Below are 16013 nucleotides of genomic sequence, written 5' to 3'. Positions count from 1 at the left end.
ATTTTTTAGGTTTAGGGTTAATTTTAGTAATTTTTAGGTTTTGGGGGTATTTCAGTTATTTTTTTTAGGTTTTGGAGTTATTTTGGTCATTTTTTAGGTTTTGAGGGGTATTTTGGTTTTTTTTTTTAGGTTTCGAGGGGGGGTTATTTTAGTCATTTTTCAGGTTTCAGGGTATTTCAGTAAATTTTAAAGTTTAGGGGGTATTTTGGTAATTTTATGGGTTTTGGAGTTATTTATGTCATTTTTTAAGTTACGGGGTAATTTGGTAATTTTTTTAGGTTTCGGGGTATTTTAGTCATTTTATAGGTTTTGGAGGTATTTTGGTCATATTTTAGGTTTCGGGGATATTTCAGTGATTTTTAAGGTTTAGGGGGGGGTATTTCGGTCATATTTTAGGTTTAGGGGGTATTTTGGTAATTTTTTGGGTTTTGGGGATATTTTCGACATTTTAGAGGTTTTGGGGGGTATTTTGCTCATTTTAGAGATTTTGGAGGTATTTTTGTCATTTTGGGGGTATTTTTGTCATTTTTAGGTTTCGGGGGTATTTTAGTCATTTTTTTTGGGTTTTGGGGGTATTTTGGTCATTTTTAGGTTTTGGGGGTATTTTGGTCATTTTTAGGTTTTGTGGGTATTTTGGTTATTTTTTGGGTTTGGGGGTATTTTGGTAATTTTTAGGTTTTGGAGGTATTTTGGTCATTCTTTAGGTTTTGGGGGTATTTTGGTCATTTTTAGGTTTCGGGGGTATTCACAACTAGTACCAAGTACAAATAACTAGTACTAAGTTTTGATTATGAGCATGACAGGAGTTGCATTTATTTATTGCCTATGTCTGTGTGGGTGTGTTGATTATTTATTGCCTTAAATATGTTTATCCATGCTCATAAATATGTTGACAATTTGACATTGAACCATTTTGACTGGACTATTTTTATTATTATTTTACTTAGGGACTCATACCTTACCAAAATTTCAAGCTGTCAACAAAGAAAACCTAGTTTACACAATATTAAATTTTGATGTCTCCTATTGTTTGTTGTCAAGATTCTAAGGCCTCACAATGAAGCTTTAATTTTCTTGAAAAACAGTTTCTAGAAAAATCTAGACAGACAAAAATGCTATTGTTAGTGTTGAAAATTAGGTACTAAAGAAAGAATTTTCCAAATTGAAAAGTCCTGCCTAGTGTATATAGATTACTTCGAATCCAAAGACTTTGGACAATAAAAACGAAGTCTCCAAAACTCTCTTTTCAAGACTTTAGGGGTTCAAAGTTTTTGAATTATAAATTTATAATTTCCTAAAAAAAAAAAAAGTAGTAAAATGAATTTATCACTATTTGAATAATCACGAATTCAAAAATATCGTTTTGTATTTTGATCTTGGTCACAATGGTGGCAGTATGGTAGCCCCATTATGGTTAGGAGCCAATCTAATTTGGGTTTTCAAATGGAGACTCAAAGTTTTGGATATTTTGTTTAACCTCTATTTTACATTTTCCTTTGCAAATAAAAAATAACCATAATTTTGTAATTTTTTTTTTGGTTAAAATAATTTTGTAATTACTATAAGACCAATTGTCTCTATTACATTTTGCATTTATTTATTCACAACTAGTACTAAGTACAGATAACTAGTACTAAGTTTTGATTATGAGCATGACAGGAGTTGCATTTATTTGTTGCCTGTGTCTGTGTGGGTGTGTTGATTATTTATTGCCTTAAATATGTTTATCCATGCTCATAAATATGTTGACAATTTGACATTGAACCATTTTGACTGGACTTTTTTTATTATTATTTTACTTAGGGACTCATACCTTACCAAAATTTCAAGCTGTCAACAAAGAAGACCTAGTTTACACAATATTAGATTTCGATGTCTCCTATTGTTTGTTGTCAAGATTCTAAGGCCTCACAATCAAGCTTTAATTTTCTTGAAAGACAGTTTCTAGAAAAATCTAGACAAACAAAAATGCTATTGTTAGTGTTGAAAATTAGGTACTAAAGAAAGAATTTTCTAAATTGAAAAGTCCTACCTAGTGTATATAGATTACTTCGAATCCAAAGACTTTGGACAATAAAAACGAAGTCTCCAAAACTCTCTTTTCAAGACTTTTGGGGTTCAAAGTTTTTGAATTATAAATTTATAATTTCCTAAAAAAGAAAAAAAAAAGTGGTAAAATGAATTTATCACTATTTGAATAATCACGAATTCAGAAATATCGTTTTGTATTTTGATCTTGGTCACAATGGTGGTAGCATGGTAGCCCCACTATGGTTAGGAGCCAATCTAATTTGGGTTTTCAAATGGAGACTCAAAGTTTTGGATATTTTGTTTAACCTCTATTTTACATTTTCCTTTTGCAAATAAAAAATAACCATAATTTTGTAATTTTTTTTTTGGTTAAAATAATTTTGTAATTACTATAAGACCAATTGTCTCTATTACATTTTGCATTTATTTATTCACAACTAGTACTAAGTACAGATAACTAGTACTAAGTTTTGATTATGAGCATGACAGGAGTTGCATTTATTTGTTGCCTGTGTCTGTGTGGGTGTGTTGATTATTTATTGCCTTAAATATGTTTATCCATGCTCATAAATATGTTGACAATTTGACATTGAACCATTTTGACTGGACTTTTTTTATTATTATTTTACTTAGGGACTCATACCTTACCAAAATTTCAAGCTGTCAACAAAGAAGACCTAGTTTACACAATATTAGATTTCGATGTCTCCTATTGTTTGTTGTCAAGATTCTAAGGCCTCACAATCAAGCTTTAATTTTCTTGAAAGACAGTTTCTAGAAAAATCTAGACAAACAAAAATGCTATTGTTAGTGTTGAAAATTAGGTACTAAAGAAAGAATTTTCTAAATTGAAAAGTCCTACCTAGTGTATATAGATTACTTCGAATCCAAAGACTTTGGACAATAAAAACGAAGTCTCCAAAACTCTCTTTTCAAGACTTTTGGGGTTCAAAGTTTTTGAATTATAAATTTATAATTTCCTAAAAAAGAAAAAAAAAGTGGTAAAATGAATTTATCACTATTTGAATAATCACGAATTCAGAAATATCGTTTTGTATTTTGATCTTGGTCACAATGGTGGTAGCATGGTAGCCCCACTATGGTTAGGAGCCAATCTAATTTGGGTTTTCAAATGGAGACTCAAAGTTTTGGATATTTTGTTTAACCTCTATTTTACATTTTCCTTTGCAAATAAAAAATAACCATAATTTTGTAATTTTTTTTTTGGTTAAAATAATTTTGTAATTACTATAAAACCAATTGTCTCTATTACGTTTTGCATTTATTTATTCACAACTAGTACTAGTACAGATAACTAGTACTAAGTTCTGATTATGAGCATGACAGGAGTTGCATTTATTTATTTCTTGTGTCTGTGTGGGTGTGTTGATTATTTATTGCCTTAAATATGTTTATCCGTGCAAAACTTGTGATAAATAATTATCTGCTTTAAGTCCTGAATAATTCATTAATTCACTAAGTTGGTTTTAACGGTCTAAACATGTTTTTCAGAGATATACGTATATATAGTAGCAAATCTGATATCGAATAGTAACTAAATATTTTGTATATAAAAAAAAAAAAAAAACAATTATTATGTATCTTTTCATTTTATGATATTTTGTTAATATTAAATAAATACTAATTTGAATTTTCATTAAAATAGAAAATTCATATGTTGGCCCCGTCCATTAAAATCCTATCTCCATCCCTTTCCACCCATGTTTTATTTATTGGTGAAAAAGACAACATAAGAAGACTTGAGGGATCGACCATCCTTTCCACCCATATTTTTTTATTGGTGAAAAAGACAACATAAGAAAACTTGAGGGATTGACCAGTGTGAATGGTTCATATTACTCACCAATTAAGATCGTGATGAGATGTCTTAATCTTATTTAGGGTCTCCTTGAATACCACTTAATTTGCTGAAACTGAAAACTTATTACTGAAAGTTATTGAAATAGTATAGTAGGGCTCATGAATAGTACCAAAATTTATTTATTGGTGAAAAAGACAACATAAGAAGACTTGAGGGATTGACCATCCTTTCCACCCATATTTTATTTATTGGTGAAAAAGACAACATAAGAAGACTTGAGGGATCGACCAGTGTGAATGGTTCATATTACTCACCAATTAAGATCATGATGAGATGTCTTAATCTTATTTAGGGTCTCCTTGAATACCACTTAATTTGCTGAAATTGAAAACTTATTACTGAAAGTTATTGAAATAGTATAGTAGGGCTCATGAATAGTACCAAAAAGGGCAGTGAGGCTCATAAATAATAGCAAAAATAAACTGAATAATAAAATAATTTTAATTTTTCATTGGTATCCACACACATACTTATTACTTTCAGCTGCTTCTGCACCTCGCATGCTCTTAAAATTCTATAAGAAAGCCAGTTTCTGCCACTCTTTGTTTTGTCCAGATTCCCTTTCCTCTTGTTCCGCCTTGTAAAATGCATGCTACCTGAGTTTGTGATCAGGTTCAATTACACATTCTCTTTCTCACTATGGGGTTACATTTTATTTTTTCTTGAACAAGTATTTGTTCCATTGATCCAAGAAAGAACGAGGGGGTATGCTAAGGTCAATGCCAGACCAATAGACCACGCAGTCTCAACCAAGCCAACTTCATCATATTTTCAACCAACCACTAAGGAGATATATATTTAGTGACGCTGTTTATAACTCAAAAAAAAAAAAAAAATTATAAATACTTGTTGTTTACTTTTATTATATTTTTGAACAATTAGGTCAATAGCCTTGTTTTTCATTAGTATTGTTGCACTTTGAAATAAATGAAAAATTTGTTAGTATTGTCTAATCTCTGTTTTACACTTCTCCAGGGATCAAAATTCATACTGTTTTTGTAAAGCTCGTTGGGTTGTGTAAGCATAGTTCAGAGATTGCTTCTTTGTTTTGGAGGTTGGATCATCGACAAGCTTTAAGTATGAGTAATCGTAGCCCATCGCAAGAGAACGTTGAAAGGTAGTTTCTTTTTCTCTACTTATGTGCTAAAAAGAACTTTTTTTCATTTTTCTTTTTTCTTTTGGCCAATAGTCTAACAAATTTAGTTCTAAATTGTTGTTGTTTTCTTTAATAAATAAATTGGTTATTATTAGGCTCTCAGCTAAAACATTTTTCAAGAAGACTTTGTATGTCATTCTCTTATGTTTTCCACTAGTATTTACTAGTGCCTAGTGGTGTGCATGGATTGAGTTGAAGGGTTTTTTCAACTTAGTCCATCATGGTGAGTTAAAAAATCCATCCCAACACATTCCATTACAGGGATCCAACCGAAACCTTGTGGATCCAATTGGACCTATGGTTTTTTTTTTTTTAATTATTATTATTATTAACATTAAATTGAGAATTAGAACACTACCACTATAAATAAAAGCAAATTTATAACCAAATAATACTTAAGAATAACACCAAATCAACACAAACTATAAGAGGAGAACTAAAGATTTAGGTTTTATTTAGGAAGAGGGGTAAAAAAAGTAAATAAAAATATTTATAAAATATTTTTTTAAATTTAAATATATATTAAATATAGGTGGGTTGGGTTGGGTTAGATGCATACAAAATAAAATCATTTGAATTAGAATAGTGAATAAGTGCATATGAATAATTTTGACCTTACTCAAAATTGAAAAACAATTCACCGGCTAGAGAGCAGAATCCCCAAAGCCTAGATCCAAGTTGAACCATGATTCGAAGACCAAGTAATTGACCACTGATAGAAATGTTTAACAAATAAGAAAATCCTGCAGCCTTAAGCTATTTATTACCAGAAGTACTGATAAAAATTCGAATTTACATATGCTTTTGCCAAGTTAATTCAAAGTAATTTTTATTATTCGATTTGAATTAAATTATTATAATATTTTCTTTAATTCAACATATTATTAATGCTAATTTTTCTTTAGAATTCCAGAATAATGCACTCCAATCATCTTGTGCAAAAGAGTTGGAGTAGGGAAGAAAACATATATATGGTTCCACTAATTCAACTTCATATGTGCATAAGAGTGGTAATTGGTTAGGTTTGGGACGGATTAGCCTCTTTCCAATCCCAAACTTTTTAAATATGAGGAATTCCATTCCAAACCTTTTTTTTTTAAATAGAGAGAAAGGTGTGCACATGTACTTTGTTATAAAAATCTAGTTTTCTCGTAAATAGAATTAATGATAAAGATGTTTTAATTTTTAATAAATAGTGGATCTCAATTAGCTTAATCAGTAAAGTCTCTTATTATCGAATAAAAGATCTGAAATTCAATCTTCACTTACACCAAAAACCAATTAGCATTTTGGCTTAATGATAAAGAACCATCATTATATAACACGCATTATAGGTTAAAAGTTGAGTAAGGTTAGCTTATATTAGTTTAAGGTGTACAAAGTCGACATAACTTAGTCCTAATATATATATATATATATATATATATATATATATATATTAAAAGAAGATCCTAATACAGACTCTGATAGTGTTTAGCTTTTGTTTTTTTTTAAGGCAACCTATAATTTTATGTTTGCCATGCTTTTGTTCAGGAATGAGAATAAGGATATCGAGAAGCAATGTCCCAGCAAGGTTGTTGAATTTGTTTCAAAAAGGAAATTTGAGCCGTTGGTACGGTTGTTCCTTCGATGGCATGATGAAATACTTGTATTGTTTCGCGCGATTGCAGTATCACTGGATCTCTTGTTCCTTTACGTTCCCGAGATCAAAGAAGACAAAAAGTGCATCGGGTTAAACAAAGTGTTGTTCATCATAGCTATTGTTTTGCGATCGGTCATCGATATCATTTACATAGTGCATTTTGTAGTGCAATCCAAGATACGATGTGATGAACGTAATAACGAGTCAAATTCAACATGTTGGGCAAAAGTTCGAAGGCATATGGTTCATCATGTTCAACGTTCTATTTATTCTGCCCATTCCACAGGTAAGGAAGACTTTAGCTACACTGTAGGTGGAAAGATACTATTTTCACGTGTATATATACACACCTCTCTCTCTCTCTCTCTCTCTCTCTCTCTCTCTCTCTTTTTTTTTTTTTTTTTTTTTTTTTTTTTTTTTTTTTTTTAACGTAAGCCTTTAGAAAATTATTAAGTACTCATAATTAAGCATTGTTTTCATAACCGGACCAAATCCATGCATATTGGAGTAAAACTCCTGTATGATCATGGAAGGGCACATGACCGGGACGCCACATAATGACTCCCAACCCCTACTGTAGGTGATAGTGGGTAGGTCAATATCAAAAAAATATGATAAGATGATTTGGCGTTTCGAATGAATGCCTCGTCTAGAGAAGTTCTCCGAAAAGTCCTTTCAGGCTTTATCATCACGGAACCATATATGAGAAGGAATGAAGTCAGAAGAAGAACTAGATTCCCCAGAACGAAAAGGGTTCTAGGATGGAGTGGATTTGCGTTTAGGTGCCATAGAGTAGACTAACGAGAGAGAGAGAGAGAGAGAGAGAGAGAGAGAGAGAGAGAGAGAGAGAGAGAGAGAGAGAGAGAGAGAGAGAGAGAGAAAAGCACCAACAAGACAAAATATAGAAGAATATAAAAACTTGAAGGTACATATGCATGAAAATGCATGAACATGTGACATGCATACTTAAATACATCATGGGCTTAGCCCAATCCAAACCTAACAGTACACAAATAGATCAACATAATATAGCACACATCTAAAATGCATGAAAATATAGTTATAATGCAAGTGTGATGTAATGCATGATGATTTGAAATCATTTGAACAAGCACCCATCCCAAAAATTTCACAGAAACCTCAAAAATTTTGAAAAACCCCAAAGTTTATCAAAAATCCCAAAAGTTAGGTCAGAAGATATGAAATGCATGATAAAGAGTGAGACATCAACATACCAGATTAAGAAAATGATCTTGAGACCGAAGATTGAGTGAGGAAGAGGTTTGGAGTGATTGAGAGAAGTTTTGGGAGGTAAAGAGGTCAGATTGGATCGAGAGAGATCGAGAAAAGTGAAGCTGAAATCACGCTGACCCTTTAAATAGAAGTTCATAATTCTCGATGGATCGAGAGCTATCAAGAATTAAAAAGCAAGAAATAGCTATCTAAGATCTGTCAAGAGGGTCCATAGCAAGAGGGGCTCGATGGATCGAGGTAGCTATTGAGCATTCATAAATTTTCTCAATAGATCAAAGTAGCTATCAAGAAGCTATCGAGAATGCGATGAAAGAAGTTGAAGGGTCTCAATAGATAGCCTAGTTGTCGAGAGGTATCGAGAAGCTATTGAGAATGCTTAAAACAGTTTTTCAAAGAAGAGAAAAACACAGATATGAATGCAATCAAGCATGCTACACAACCAAAGATCCAAACAACATTTTATGCTCTCAAAATCATCTCTCAACAGGAAAAATGTCATGCATTTAGATCCAAAACACACACACACACACACACACACACATACACTAAACAAGTCTAACCAATTTTATATTTCAAAAATAAGTTAAGACAGTTTAGTGTGCATACATTAACACATGTTTCTTGTGATGACACATGTATTCCCACATCTCCTAGAATACATGCTTGCAATCATATATAAAGCATTTGATTCTTTTTTCTTTTTATTTTTCTTTGCATAATTTTCTTTTAAGCAAACTATGCATGGGCATATAGGAGATAGTAAAGAAATACCCAGTGATGTTAAGCATTTGACATTCCACTTTTGCTATGCCGAAGCATACAAATGTCATTTCATGATTAGCAGGCAACAGTGCTGAGATGGTTATTTATGCCTTTCTCTTAGGATTTTCTAGTCCTTCCCAACAAAAAGAGTGATACGAGTGTTAAGTACAAGAGATTACTTAATCTTACTCATTACAAACACGAGTCACAAAGCTCACTTGCTTAGTTGTGCATAGAGATGCTCATCTAAGCTACAAACGATACAAATTTTAGAAAACTTTGTTTCAGTGGCCATCCAAGGTACACAAGTACCAATGTACACAAAACACACACTGTTTTTGTATTTTTCTGATTTTTCAATTTTTTTAACTATTTTTATATGAAAAACAAAATAAAGCACAACTGAAAAATAAACAAACAAAAACATGTTAAGCAAAGCAATGCATAAAACTAAATGCAAATGCATGAGGAAGAAGGAGAAGAAGAAGAGATCAATCCATGGAGATGACATCAATGTTTTGGCAAAGAAATTCAAACCGTTTGTTGTCAAGAGGCTTGGTAAACAAATCAATCTTCTGATCATCAGTGTGAATAAACTCAAGAGTAAGAGTACCATCTTCGACAAGCTCCCTAATGAAGTGATGTTGAATCTCTATGTGTTTAGTTCGAGAATTTTGAATCGGATTCTTAGAGATGTTGATGGCACTGGTATTGTCACAGTAGATGGCAAGATGCTCTTGAAAAATACCATAATCATGGAGGAGTTTTTTCATCCATAAAAGTTGGGTGCAACAGCTACTGGCAATAATGTACTCAGCTTCTGCAGTTGATAATGAGATGGAATTCTGCTTTTTGCTCATCAGGAGGCAAGATTATTACCCACATAAAAACAACCCTCCGATGTACTCTTTCTATCATCAGCATTCCCAGCCCAGTCTGTGTTAGAATACCCAACTAAGACATCATTTGTATCCTTGTTGTACCACACACCAAAGTCGGCAGTGGTTTTGACATACTTTATGATTCTTTTCAAAGCAATCATATGAGACTCTTTGGGATTTGCCTAATGTCTAGCACACACTCCCACACTGTAACTAATGTCAAGTCTACTAGCAGTAAGGTAAAGAAGATTACCTATCATGCTTCTATAAAGAGAAGAATCTACATTTTTACCTAACATGTCAATAGTGAGTTTAACATTTGGGCTCATAGGGGTTCTAACAGAACTAGCAGATTCCAAACCAAATTTTTTCACAAGATTTCTAGCATATTTAGATTGAGATAAGAATATATCTGAATCTTGTTGATGAATTTGAAATCCAAGGAAGTGAGTCAGCTCTCCAATCATGCTCATCTCAAACTCGGCCTGCATGAGTTTTGAGAAATTATGAGCAAGTTCATCCTTAGTCAACCCAAAGATGATATCATTAATATAGACTTGAGCAACTATCAACTCGTTGGCTTCCCTTTTAATGAAGAGAGTTTGATCTTCTTTTCCTCCTGTGAACCCATGTGACACCAAGTATTATGTGAGTTGATCATACCAAGCTCTAGTGGCTTACTTTAACCCATAAAGTGTCTTCTTGAGGTACAACACATGATCCGAAAAGTGTGGATAAATGAATCCTTTTGGTTGAGCCACATAGACATCTTCTTTAAGGAACCCATTTAAGAAAGCAATCTTTACATCCATTTGGTAGAGCTTGAACTTCAAGTGACATGCCAGGGCTAGGAGAATTCTGATGGACTCCATACGGGCTACCGGAGCGAATGTCTCATCATAGTCTACTAATTCCATTTTTGAGTATCCTTGAGCTACAAGACGAGCCTTGTTGCGAATCACATTACCCTCTTCATCAATCTTATTGCAGAATATCCACTTTGTGCTGTTGATGTGCTCACCTTCTAGTCTAGGTACTAGAGTCCAGACATAATTCCTCTAAAACTAAAGCAATTCATCATGCATAGCTTCAACTCAACTTTCATCCTGAAGAGCTTCTTCAACTTTAGCAGATTCAACCTACGACAAATAACAAGAATAAGACACAAAGTTAGCAACACATTTATCAACTATATGCTTCCTTAGTGTGAGTTCATTCATGTTTCCCACAATAACTTCAGGAGGATGATTCAATTTGATCCTGGAGGAAGGTCCTTTCTCTTCATGGGATTCAGAATCAGGTGAAGTAGATATGTCTATAGAATCTTCTACAACACTTGGAGTACCGGGAGTACTTGGAGATGTGGGCTCTTGTTCAACAATTTCTTGAACTTACTTGGGCTCAGGAGGACGAATTTCTTTGGGGATTTCCTCACTAAATTTCTCAAAACCAGACTCTAAAGATTCATTGATAACAACATTCATCGTTTCCATTACCTTCATGGTTCTTTCGTTGTATACCCAATAAGCCTTACTTGTAGAGGAGTATCCCAGAAATATTTTTTCATCAATTTGGGAGTCAAATTTTCCCACATTCTCTCTATCCTTGAGAATGAAACAAGTACTTCCAAAAATTCTGAAATACTTAACATTTGGCTTTCTTCCCTTCCATAACTCATATGGAGTCTTCTTGGTACTAGGTTTAAAATATACCCTATTAACCGTATGACAAGCAGTGTTGATAACTTCTCCCCACAAGTTTTTAGCCACATCTTTGTTGTGCAACATGGCTCTAGCCATATCTTGAATAACCTTGTTCTTTCTTTCTACTACACCATTTTGCTGAGGAGTAATACGAGTAGAGAATTCTTGAGATATTCCTGATCTCATGCAAAAGGACTCCATATATGAGTTCTTGAATTCTTTTCCATGATCACTTCGAATTCGATCAATCTTCAGGCTCTTCTCATTTTGCAATCTTGTGTAGAAGACTTCAATGTGCTTAGGAGCATCAAACTTGGATTGTAGGAGGATGACCCAAGTATACCTAGTAAAGTCATCTACCACAACCATGATGTATCTCTTTCCACAAAGAGACTCAGTTTTGGTTGGACCCATGAGATCCAGATGTAGTAGCTCCAATGGTCTAGATGTAGCGGACGTTTGAGTGCCTGAATGTTTAGCTTTTGTCTGTTTTCCAAGCTGACATGGTCCACACACCACATTGTCCACTCTACTGAGCTTTGGTTTTCCCAAGACTGACTCATGCTTAGATAAAATTGAGAGATGTTTGTAACTAGCATGTCTCATCCTTTGGTGCCATAGGTCTTCATTTGGCAAACAAATGCTATTACACACAATATCAACATCAGGAACTAAGCCATAACAATTGTCAAGAGTGCAACCACTTATGAGTTTCTAATGCTATTCACATGCTTTAATTTCAAAATTTCTGTGGTTGATTAAAAATTTCGAAGTTAGGGTTCTAAGTTCTTGAGAAATTGGGGATTTTGTGAAATTGGGCAAAATTGAGTGAAATTGACTTGTATTATTGATAGATTGAGTGATTATAACATGTTTTATACTTGTTGTGTTGTTCAATTGATCAATATAAGGATTTTTTGAAAATTAGGTTTTTCAAAATTGGGGATTTTCTAAAATTCTTAATCTCCTTTGTCAATTTTCAAAATTTTGATGAAATTAGATTGTTTTTAGAGCATTAGAGCATGCATCATATGTGTTTAGATGTCATGCATCATATAGTTTTTCAAATTACATGTTATCTTGTCTCTAACCCTTCTTAATGCAGTCTGCCCTTGTTTTTTTTTGTGTTTTCTTTTATTTCTATCCTTAGTCATGGCTCCTAAGGTTGGTAGGAAGTTTAAAACTAGAGCAAAGAGGAACCTTGGGTCTTCCTCTTTTGGTTCAGCCCTAGGTGATAGAAAACATTTTCTATTTGCCAAATGTGAGGAGACATATGAGACCTTAACTAAGTATAGGTCTATCTAGGGTGAGAGGGAAATAGTTTTGAGTGAGCAAGATCCTTCCATTTGTAGGAACTTTGTGTCTAGGAACTAGGTTTCTTTATGTGAGGTGTCTAATCCTCCTCCTGTAGCTTTGATTAGAGAGTTTTACTCTAACCTTTCTGTGTATTCTGAGATCACAGGTGGTCATTACTAAACTTCTTGGATTAGAGGTCAAGAATTTACAATCTCTAAACAAATTGCCTCTGAAGCTTTAGGTGTACCCTTAGTTCATAAACCCACATACCCATACACTGAGTTTCCTACTGTTGACAACATGATGTCATTTCTTTGTGGTCATCCTGTTTCTTAGGGTACTGATCCAAGAATCAATTTTTGTGAATTCGCTAAGCTAAATTCTTTATATTTAAGGATTACTTGTCATAAGATCTATCCCATTTCAAGTTTTTATATTGTTCCTATAGATAGATGTACTTTTGTTTATGCTTTTGTTACTGACGGTTCTATGTGTTTTCCTTCCATGTTTATTCAAACCATTGTTGATATCTCTAGGAGTAAGAGTAAGAGTCAGAAGTTGTTCTTTACTATGTTTATTTTTAGGATTTTGAGGTTTTTAGGGTTGTCTGAGTTTCCTCCCTTAGAGTTAGTACATGTCACTGCCCCTATAGGAGCCACCTATCTTAGACAGTGACAGGCACAGATAAAGAGTGTTGAGCCAAGCATTGGGACTTCTAAGAGATCACGAGGAGAAGCTTCTACTATAGCTCCTGCCTTTAGTGCTATGCCTGCTACTAAGGAGACATTTGTGGATCCGATTGCTGCTATGGATCCTTCTGGTGGTGCTGAAGATGTTGATCCTACGGTTGCTCCTCTTCTATCACTCTGTGCTATGATGCAGTCCTTCATGACCACACAGGCTGCTCATGGACAGCTTTTGGATGAGTTATTGATGGAGGTTGCATCCTTGCAAGCAGATTTTGCTGAGTATAGGAGTGCTTTTCCACCTCCTCAACCCTTTGAGGACTGATTTTGCCTTTGGCAATTTATAACAAAAAGGGGGAGTAGAGTTTAGGACTTTTTTTGTACGTACAGGGAGAACGTAGGGGGAGTAGATTTATTGTCTTTAGGGGGAGTTTGACGTATTTTTCTTTGGTCTTTGTGTTTATATTTTCTTTTTTTATATTTGTTAATTGTTTATGTTCTTGATTCACAAACATTGATGTGTTTATTGGTTATGATAGTTTTTGATGATGAGGTTATTCATTATTGATGTGTTCACTGTTTCTTTACTTAGATTATTATATTGTATCTTCTACACATGTGTTTATGGTTTATTTTCAGTGTTTTAGGATTTTACAGGTTAATTCTTTCTACAGCTGCTGTCTATACTAGCAACTAATAGTTAGTAGTTGTGTAAGGTTTGTATTAGGGCAATAACTTGTACTTAGGCTGGTATTTAAGTTTAAGCATTTCATTTGTTATGTGTGTTTTGTCATGAATTGCCAAAGGGGGAGATTGTTAGGTTCTAAAGATTTAGGTTTAAATATTTAGAATCACATTTGTATTGTGTTGGCAAACCAAAAACAAAACATGTCTAGTCTAGGTTTTTAGGCAATGCTTAAAAGTGGTTGTTTCAAGGTTCGAGTCCAATTGATTGCAGAAAAAGGATTGTGGTTCTGCCTTGCTCGACTGATCGAGAATTGGGCTTGATCGATCGAAAATCGCAAGTCCAGTTTTTTTTCTGTAGAATTTTAAACAGGCCCAAGCCACGGAAATGTTTAGGGTTTCATCTAAACTTCTCCACATATAAAAGGAAAAACCCTAGCCATGTTTTGAAGACTTTTGGAAGACTTGTGAGTTACTCTTTGTGAGATCTAAGAGGTTTCGTACCTTCTAACTACACAATAATCTACCAGAGCCAAAACTACAATCAAGTGTTGGTAGAACATAGTTGCTAGTGATTTGAAACCTTTGAGTGAGATCTCAAAGTCACAAGCAAGACGGCTTGTGTTGGTGTAAATCCAAGAAGAGAAGGAGTCTGTGGATTCGGAGCTTGCACGTGGTCATGTCAGTAAGTTATTACCTGAGGTAGCAACAGATTTAGGGTTAAATCTGATTGTAAAAACTTCAATTATCTTATAGTGGATTTACTTTACCTTGAGGATAACTAGGTCAAATCCTCCCTAGGTTTTTACCTTAAAACGGTTAGTTTCATCGGTTTTCCTAGGTCATCATATTGTGGTGTTATTTACTTTTCCGCATCTTTGCATGATATGATTTATTTGTCCTAAATCTGAAAATTAATCTAAGTAATCACTTAGTTAATATATTAGGTTAAACAATTTGTTTAAGGAGTCTAAACAAACAAACAAAAACGATCCTATATATTGTTGATGAGTTGCATGTATATTCTAATAATTCGGTATTCATAAATTTATAATGAATATATATTAAAATAAAATGGAAAACATAAAAAGAATTGAGCTTCCTTCTCATAAAAATGATAGTTGATTAAAGATATTGAATCTATTTTGTCAATCTTGACTCAAGTTTGTTGAAGTTTAATAGGTATATTTTAAGTAGTACATATTTGGATTATAAAATACTTGATTTATATTTGATCTTTTTTTATAGCGCAATGTTATATATCCAACTACACATAGTAGGAATACAATGTATTCAAAGAAAAAAAAAATACTAATCATCATATTTATATTCGACCCCATGAAATAATTTCTGGCATCACCACTACTTCGAACAAAGTCTCACTGTACGAATGTTTCTAATTTAATTCCTATTTCTTAATAGCAGTACCTAACTGCCTGTATTATAGCTTAGCAAAAAAAAAAAAAAAAAACTGCCTATATTATGAAGATCTAACACGTACTCTTCAACGGACAAAAAATACTAAATTTTTTCTTGGATAAGGAATATTAAAGTTACTTTTATTTTACAACAAAAATATTTTTCTTTAATAACAAAACTTCCATAGATTAGTAATAAATCAAAATGTGAATTTGAAAAAATTTCTAATACACACATAATTACTATTTTCTTTAAAGTATATCACTGTCCTACACATATTTAGATTATATCCGTTGACTCTAAAAACAAAAATTGTTGTAATCCATTCAGGTGGTAATGCCAATCATATTTTCAGAGATGAGACGGACAAAATCTTCAAATATAACAATCTTGAACTCTGTAATTCTTTTGCATTATGGGGCAAGAGTTTCCCAAATCTACCGATACATCCTTGCTGATCATGCAAGCGCAGAGAAATGTGATAAAGCTTCCGTATGGATCGAAGCTTCATTCTATTTATTTCTATACATCCTTGCTGGTCATGTAAGTTTGCTTACGTAGTAATTTCATATTCTTTACTTTTAATCTTCTCAAATGTTGATTCTTTTATCAATGTA

At 33.2% G+C, this 16013-nt stretch overlaps 1 protein-coding gene across 2 annotated transcripts in view; it reads left to right on the top strand.

Annotated features, from left to right (window-relative positions):
- The first annotated feature begins 4354 nt into the window (after positions 1–4354).
- Positions 4355–16013, top strand: part of LOC126705572 (cyclic nucleotide-gated ion channel 1-like) — an 84862-nt gene continuing 73203 nt past the window's right edge. The window contains exons 1-4 of one of the 2 annotated variants that reach the window (XR_007648316.1): positions 4367–4525; positions 4889–5030; positions 6603–6997; positions 15727–15939. The gene's annotated coding sequence lies outside the window, so the exon portion shown is untranslated. Of the gene's footprint in view, positions 4526–4888; positions 5031–6602; positions 6998–15726; positions 15940–16013 lie in introns of both variants that reach the window. The other variant, XM_050404637.1, reaches the window with a different exon arrangement.

This window comes from Quercus robur, chromosome 11 (assembly GCF_932294415.1).
Source record: "Quercus robur chromosome 11, dhQueRobu3.1, whole genome shotgun sequence".
NCBI classification, from domain to species: Eukaryota; Viridiplantae; Streptophyta; class Magnoliopsida; order Fagales; family Fagaceae; genus Quercus; species Quercus robur.
Note: the sequence above shows the minus strand (reverse complement) of the source record. Positions and strands in the feature narration are given on the sequence as shown.